This window comes from Gambusia affinis, linkage group LG22, assembly GCF_019740435.1.
Source record: "Gambusia affinis linkage group LG22, SWU_Gaff_1.0, whole genome shotgun sequence".
Lineage (NCBI taxonomy): Eukaryota > Metazoa > Chordata > Actinopteri > Cyprinodontiformes > Poeciliidae > Gambusia > Gambusia affinis.
Genome location: NC_057889.1, coordinates 8338924 through 8347127, shown reverse-complemented (window position 1 = coordinate 8347127; position 8204 = coordinate 8338924). Strand labels below are relative to the sequence as shown.

General features: G+C 37.1%; 1 non-coding gene across 1 annotated transcript; it reads right to left on the bottom strand.

The window, feature by feature from the left end:
- Positions 1-1571: 1571 nt before the first annotated feature.
- trnam-cau lies at positions 1572-1645 on the bottom strand. The gene has a single exon. It is a non-coding gene; the product is annotated as a tRNA-Met (tRNA).
- Between the last annotated feature and the right edge of the window lie 6559 nt (positions 1646-8204).

Sequence of the window (8204 nt, the reverse complement as noted above, 5' to 3'; positions counted from 1 at the left end):
TAACACTTGTCTGATAAGTGATGAGGCCTAATGATGTTCTCTTGTTCCAGAAACTGAGGCTAGAGATGGCTCGGGTTGCATGTTCGTGATTCAGTTCAGAACCAAGTAACAAACAGCTATGTCATTATCACGAGAACTCCCAGAGGAAAGCCGACACGATGGAAATTGGGTGCTTTGTCTGTGCTGGCTCATTATGGTGTTTCTGCCTAATGATTTGTGCCACCGGTTGCCACATTAAAAAAAACAAAAATAAAACAAAACAAAAATTGATTTCATCCTGCTGAGAGCAGAATGCGTCATCCTACGAACATTACCTTGACGAAACTAAAAATGTTCAAATACTTTGCCATATTTTCAAGAAATGATAGACTTTGCATGTAGGTCTATTTCTTTTTACAAAAATACACATGCAGTGTAGTTTTTCTAGGTCTGTCATCTGTCTCGAGACCTGAGGCCCATCTCATGCGGCTGCTCTAAAAATAATATCTTTGGTCTAATTTCCTTTGGTGGTCATGACAGAAGGGCAGACAGTTTTTGACTAAAAATGAACACCTCCTGAGTTTCTATGCTTTTCTTCTGAATGAATATAAAGTGTCTAGCAAAACTACTCACATCACTTAAACTTTCTCAGATTCTCTAGTTACATCCACAAGGTTTGGTGTATTTTATTTCAAAATATATGTACCAGACTAAGATAAAGTAGGGCGTAAGTGTCAAATAAAAAGTGAATATTTTTAAATAAATATTCACTTTAATAATAATAAAAAGTGAAGCTCTGATGTCTTGGCTGGAGGGTGTCCCAACAATAGTTAGCAAGTCTCGCCACAGATTTTTAGCTTTGTTTAGAAATGGACTTCTCTGACTGAGTCATCCTAGGATATCAATGTACTTGAATCTAAAGCAGGCGTCTGTAGCCTGTGGCAAGAGGCTCTTTAAATCTTCCATAATGCCTCTTAATAACTTTGGATAAAAATTACATTGAACCATATAATGTTTTGTTGTTGTTTTTCAAATATGGATAGAATTGGCCAATGTGGGGATTGAAACCATGACCCTGACTTTATGTCAAGGTCATGGTTTATGAACCACTTACCTTAGCATTTGTAGCGCCACACCTGTCCAGCTGAGCTAACGTCATCTGGACAGAGATTTCCTACGTACAAGGTTACTCATAATGTTGAGTTTCCATGGATTTAAAAAAATTACATAATCTTACCACAATGAAGATTTGAGTAAGGAGCTCATATTCTAATGTTTTTCAAATTCAATGTGCATAATGGTTAAATATACAGCCTTCTGCTATTTTGAAGAGTTGATTTTATTAAAACTTTACATTGCAGATGGTCAGTGTAGGGCTCGAACCCATGACCTTTGCTTTATGAATGCCACGCACTGACCAACTGAGCTAACCAGCCACACATAATGATGAGTTTTCATCAATGTTAGAAAAACTTACATAATCTGGACAAAAGCATTGCAAAAGCTTTTCAAAATCAACATTAAATGTAGTTTAATTTAAAGCCTCCTGCTATTCTGAAGAGTTGACTTCATGAAACACTTCATGATTGCATTGGCCAATGTGGGAATTGAACCCATGACCTTGGCTTTATGAGTACCACGCTCCAACCAACTGAGCTAACCAGCCATACATAATCTCACATCTTTGTCAATATTATAAAAACGTACATGATCTTTCTACAACGAAGATTTGAAGAGATGCTGTAACGTTTTTCAAAATCAACATGCTTAATGGTGTATTTTCTCGCAAAATTTTATTTTGAAGTATTGATTTTATTTTCCACCTTTTTTATTTTGAAGTATTGATTTTATTTTCCACATTTGTTTATTTTGAAGTATTGATTTTGTTTTACAACCTTTTTTATTTTGAAGTATTGATTTTGTTTTACAACCGTTTTTATTTTGAAGTATTGATTTTGTTTTACACCCTTTTTTATTTTGAAGTATTGATTTTGTTTTACAACCGTTTTTATTTTGAAGTATTGATTTTGTTTGCAACCCTTTTTAGTTTTGAAGTATTGTTTGTCTGAAAGACTTTAGATTTCCATTGACCAGTAAGGGAATTGAACCACTTACCTTAGCGTTTGTAGCGCCACACCTGTCCAGCTGAGCTAACGTCAGCTGGACAGAGATTTTCCACGTACAAGGTTACTCATAATGAGTTTCCATGAATTTAAAAATCTTACATAAACTTACCACAATGAAGATTTGAGAGAGGAGCTCATATTATAATGTTTTTCAAAATCAATGTGCATAATGGTTAAATATACAGCCTCCTGCTATTTTGAAGAGTTAATTTTATTAAAACTTTATATTTCAGATGGTCAGTGTAGGGATCGAACCCATGACCTTTGCTTTATGAATGCCACGCACTGACCAACTGAGCTAACCAGCCACACATAATGATGAGTTTGGGGAGGGGCATCATGTGACCAGATTGGGGGGGGATTTGTGACCGGAAATTAAAAGCAATTAATTAGGGTCATTAATCACTCATCAATCATCCTCCTATTAAATTTTGACAGATGGGTGCCTATATAGTTTTTTGCTGCGACGCCAATTCAGCCATTTGAACTATCTTTGATAAAGCAGGGATATGTCTAAAATGCAGTAAAATTACCTGTAAACACTGGAATTGGACAACCCAGATCCAAACCACTTTGCTACCCTGTTCCTGTTAAACCCATGTAGCTGGTGTGTTCTGGGTGATGTGCAGTGTTTGTTTTCTAAACTCATGGTATTTTGTATCTAGGCCAAAAATTCCCCTAGCTGATTTCTGGCAAACTACAGGACTTCTAATTGCTTTCTTCAACAATGGCTTTCTTCTTTCTACCCTTTCATGAAAGCCAGATTTGCAGAGTGCACAGCTACAGTAATAGTTTCCCTGTCAATAGCTTCGCCTACCTATGCTGTGGCTCTGAGAAGCTCTTTCCCCCACCTGCATGTCACACTTTTCTAGAGGACAGATGTCCAGCTGAACACTGAGACCCAGCTTCAGTTGGATGAAAGATATGAAAGATCACTAATGGTGAATAATGATCACACAAGCGCCACTTATTATGTGACAGGTCAGTTCCCCGCTGAACAAAAAAAGAGAAAGAAAACAGGACTTGGTGTTCTCATTTTTTACTCTTAAGGGAAGGTGCTCAATAAGAATGTGGTAGTTGAATTTTAGGAAACTGGGAGCAATGAAAGAAAGAAAGTACCCATCAATGTCTGGTGCATAGACAGGTCACTTTTTTCTGAAATTACCAAAATAGGTTATTTTGCCTGTCTTGTGTCTTTACTTTTTGTGTTTAGTTTATGATTGTTGCTTAAGTTATAAACATTGAAATAATATCTGGCAGAAGTGAAACATACAGTGTTTTAGAATTAAGTGTTCATATCACATGTCCATATTTTGTCACATTAGAACCACAAACTTTGTTTGTTTTGGCTTTCTAATTTTATGTGCACAAAGAAGTACGGCATCATCATCCCCACTGCAAAACATGGTGGTTGCAGCACCACTTTGCTTTTCTTTAGCATGGACTGGAAAGCTGTAAAGTTGATGGGAAGATGGATTAAGCTAAAAGCACTACAATTCTGGAAGAGAACCTATAAGTTGTTTAGGTGTTGATTCACTGCACAACAGAAAAACCATTCTATGCATCCAGATCTACATTTATGTCCCATTGTAAACGGGACATAAATAAATGGGACATAAGGCTTCTTATATATATATATATATCAGAATAACCAAGGCATTGTGTGTTATCTTAGTTCAATTGAAGAAAAACATGAATGGGCAAAAAGTCTTTTGATGTACAAAGACAGTGGCGCAAAAGGTGGCTATGCAGTGTATGCAACGCATAGGGGCGCTGCACTAGAGGGGGCGCTAATACGATGTGGGGAATTCTTTCCTAGTCAGCATTTTATGTACTTAACAGCTGTTAGTGTATGGAATGATCAATAACAGAGGAACAGCACTGATTAGGCGCCCCTCCCCTCCTGTCAGCTGCTCTCCCCTCCCTTACAGGTAGCTTGGGCAGGGTCCCTTCAAGAACGCATTGAGCCGCGTTTTTTTTTTTCTTTTAAATTTGTAGTATTGCCTTAACAACAGGGAGCTAAAGATGGGGCGCAGAAAAAGCTCCGGGGCACAACACAGAAAACGGAAGACTGGGAGGGATAAAGATGTTGGTGAGACGAAGAAAAGCTTTTCAAAGTGGTTGAAAGATAGTAGGCAAAAAATGTCAGTGTATCAACAAGAGAGCTGTAAATATTCAGGTTAGCGTAAGCTAGCCTAAAATGACAGGTGGTTATTGTTGTCTCCGCCCCGTATTGGACCAATAAGGGACGTGATTTTGAAAAAAAAAAAAAAAAAAAAAAAAAAAAATGCGTTTGCTCTAAAGATTAATGCAAAAATGTTCAAGCCACATAATTTGGAGTTCAGCAATTATTGACTCTTTTAACTTTTCTGTGCATGAAGGTTTGACTTGTGTTATGTTTGTAGTTTTGTATGATAATTTAGGTTCTATGGTTTAGGCTCTCTTGTGTGATAAGCATCACAGGTGCTGAGTGTTGTCTTGAATAAAATTTTCAACATGTAAAACAGTGAAATCTTTTCTGTAAGATATCCTCAAAAGATAAGCAGTGCCCTTTAAAAATTTCCATACTCATTGAACATTTTTCACATTTTCTCGCATTACAACCACAACATTCAACTGTTCCATAGCGACTTTATGTAATAAATGTGTAACATCTGCCTACTCCAGTCCTCAAGAGTTGATAGTTCCTGTATTTTGTAAATGTGTGCATGCTCCAACACAGCTGAATTCTCTCCTGAGTATGTCAGACAGTTTCTGCAGTGACCTCAGAGGGAACCATTTATTTGATTCAGGTGTGCTGAATGCCGCAAAAACATCTGAAACATACAGGACACAGACTCTTGAAGACTGGAGTTGAGCCATCAGTTGGACAGACCAGCACAAATTAGTGCACAATTGTGAAGTGGAAGAAAACTGACAGATATAAATATGAGCAATGTCACAGAATCTATTTTATAAAGTTTTTGCTCCATATCCAGCTAGAGCACTTTTAGGGTTTCTATCAATTTTGCATGTCTGTAAGCCTGAAAGTTAAAGCTGGAGAAAAGACTCCCCTCATCATTTTGTTGCCACCACACTAAAATATATTTGTGTTCAAAATGACATGATGTTTACTTTCCTCTGTTTCTCTGAATGTTCCCCTTGAAGTAATATTTTAGTTTTGTCTGACCAAAGCATCTTCTTGCTTGTGTTTGTTGTAGCTCGTTATTGGCAAACTACATGGCTGATATCTTACAGGCTTTAAGGCTGCAGTATGTAACTGTTACAAAAGATTTTGTTTTTTCACATATTTGTTAAAACTGTCATTATTTCTTGACAGTATGGTATGAAACAGATAATCTGTGAAAAAATCAAACTCCTCTTTCTTCTTCCAGTGCTCCCAGTGCTAACTAGAAAAGACCAGTCAGAGTCAGAAGGCAGTCAATTATGCACGTGTGTACATCGTTACCTCCCGTCTCCACCCAATGCATTTCTTCAGAGAGCAATAGCAGCACAAGGAGGAGGTGGAGGAGCTCAATCTTTTCACAGATTATCTGTCTTATATTATACCTTCATGATATGGTAATAGTATTATCAAATATGCAAAAAAACAAACAAACATATTTTTATAAAACTTACATACTGCAGCTACATCGGCTACTCACCTTCCAAAAGACAAAATTTGTGGATTGTAAAACTAATAGTTGTCGTGTAGATAGATTCTCTCAAACCTGTGGACCTCTGTAGCTCCTATAGTGTTCATGAGAAAGGTGAATGATCAGCTCAGAACTACATGAGAGGACATTCCTGTGATCCAGAAGAGGCAGGGGAGTAGGTCAACTTTGTGGTGCAAACTCCTCTTGCTGTATTTGGAGGAAGAAAAAGGAAGAGTACAAGATCACCATCCCACTTAGGCAGCATGGTGGTGCAAACATCCTGGTTTGAGAGTGCTTTTCTGCATAAGAGACAGGATGACTGCACCGCACTGAGGAGAGGATGATTCAGGCCATGTATCAAAAGATGTCTGACAACATATCTCCTTCTCACGTTAAGAGCATTGGAGATTTATGCAAAACTGGTTAAGAACTACAGCAAACATCTAATATCTGTAACTGTAAATAGAGTACCAAACATCATGCTCTATTTTGTGTTATTTCCAATTCTAATTTCACACAATAAAATGTTAACTAATTAGTTAAAAAAAAAAAACATACAATGTGATTTTCTGGATTTTTTAAAAGATTATTTCACCCACAGCTGAGGTGTTCTCACAATGAAAATTACAGACCTCTCCATGTGGGGAAACTTACAAATACTTCTATGAAATACAATCTGGTCAGTTTCCATTTTACAATCTGCAATCTTTTACTACTTTACTTTATAAAATGTAGGTTTCATTTACATTTACAGGTAATATTGATGAATGCAACAAACTCTACGAATCATGACACTTAGTAGATTCTGAGCTTTGACATGCTGGAATCACAATACTTGATTATTTGTCTAATGTAAGGCAATGAATATTTTCAAAGTACAAGTTAGCCATCAACCATGTCCTTTTCAGAAATTCAGTCTAATTTACTTGGATCTTTAATTAGAGAATCACTCTGGTGCAAATCAACAAAACTTTCCCCACAGCTCATAGTCTCACACCTAATTGGGCAACATTCTCAAAATGAGGCACATTCATCACAGAAATGTCAGAGCCTGCTGGTGGAGTGCGGGAAGAAGAGAGAGGAATTGGAGGAGGTGTGAAGGGGCTGCAAGTTGAGCTGATAGTCTGCTAATAAGACATCATCAAGGAAAAAGGCTCTTCAATCTATTCAAGAGGCACAATTTAACAAACAATCTAGGAGGATTGTTTGTTAACACAATAGACACTGTGATGCTTTACAAAATATATTTACACAAAAAACATTTTATGTTTGATATTCAAAGTGTTTTTCTTGAAAGGTTGTTTATAAGGAAACACTTGGAATGAGATAGAGCATCAAACTTCCACTACCAGGTGGATTTAGTCTGAAAAGGTGCCTATTATTGATAAAATAATTGTCTTCAATTATTTTATCAACAACAAAGTATTTTAGCTGATCTTTATGCATGAGAGCATTTATTTTAAATACTGTAGAAATGCAAATATTGGGTGTAATTTTATGAAAATCTTCCAGGATTATAAAATTATAGTTGGTTAACCTCACTACTATGAATACCCAGAAAGCCTATTTGGTTAGTTTCTATTGTTCTCCGGGAGTTTCCGGCAAAGCAAATATATATATATATATATATATATATATATATATATATATATATATATATATATATATATAGCCTATATATTTGAAACTACATTGACAGTAAAGCATAGACTCAGTGATATCCAGCAAACCAGATGGTCCTGACTCTGTCTCTGACCCCTGTGCTCATTGTGTGCAGGATTAGTTCATATACATTGCAGCTTCCTGGCTGAGGCTGCATATGTAACCCTGTTTGAATGCTCAGTGGGTGGAAGCAATTCCCAGCAAACAGGTGCTACGGTGCTGCATCAGGTGTCCTTCTGAAAGATTAACAGAGATGAAGCCGCTTTGTCCTACATATTCAGTCAGTGAGACCACAAACTGAGGAGCATCTTAGTTGCTGGCAGCAGGGACATCGGGGTTGTAAATGTGGGATACAACCTGATTTGCTTATGAAATCAGGTTAGCATTTAGGGCTCTCACTCCTGTCATGTTAAATAGGTCATTCAGTGCTTATGAAAGGATGACATGTTGCATGGTGGCAGAGCAAACGTGAATTTGTTTTATCTTATTGTGTAAAAAGAAGCAAGATCACAACCTCAACTGACTGACTACACAATGGACAAGCAATAAAGAGACGTCCATCAAAAAACATTTTGATCCAAAAAGGTGCGTCCTGGTTGAAGGATGGGTGTTCAGAAAACATTGCATTATCAGGTCCCCATGGTGACTACAGCACACCTCATCCATTCATCTATTTCCCAGCCTAATTGATGAGCTACATGTGACTAGTAAAAATGAGAGTGAGAAACCAAACCAGCTCCCTTTGTGCTAATTGATCTACCTCTTATGATTGTGGATGCAGCAAATGAGAGCCTTATTGTGT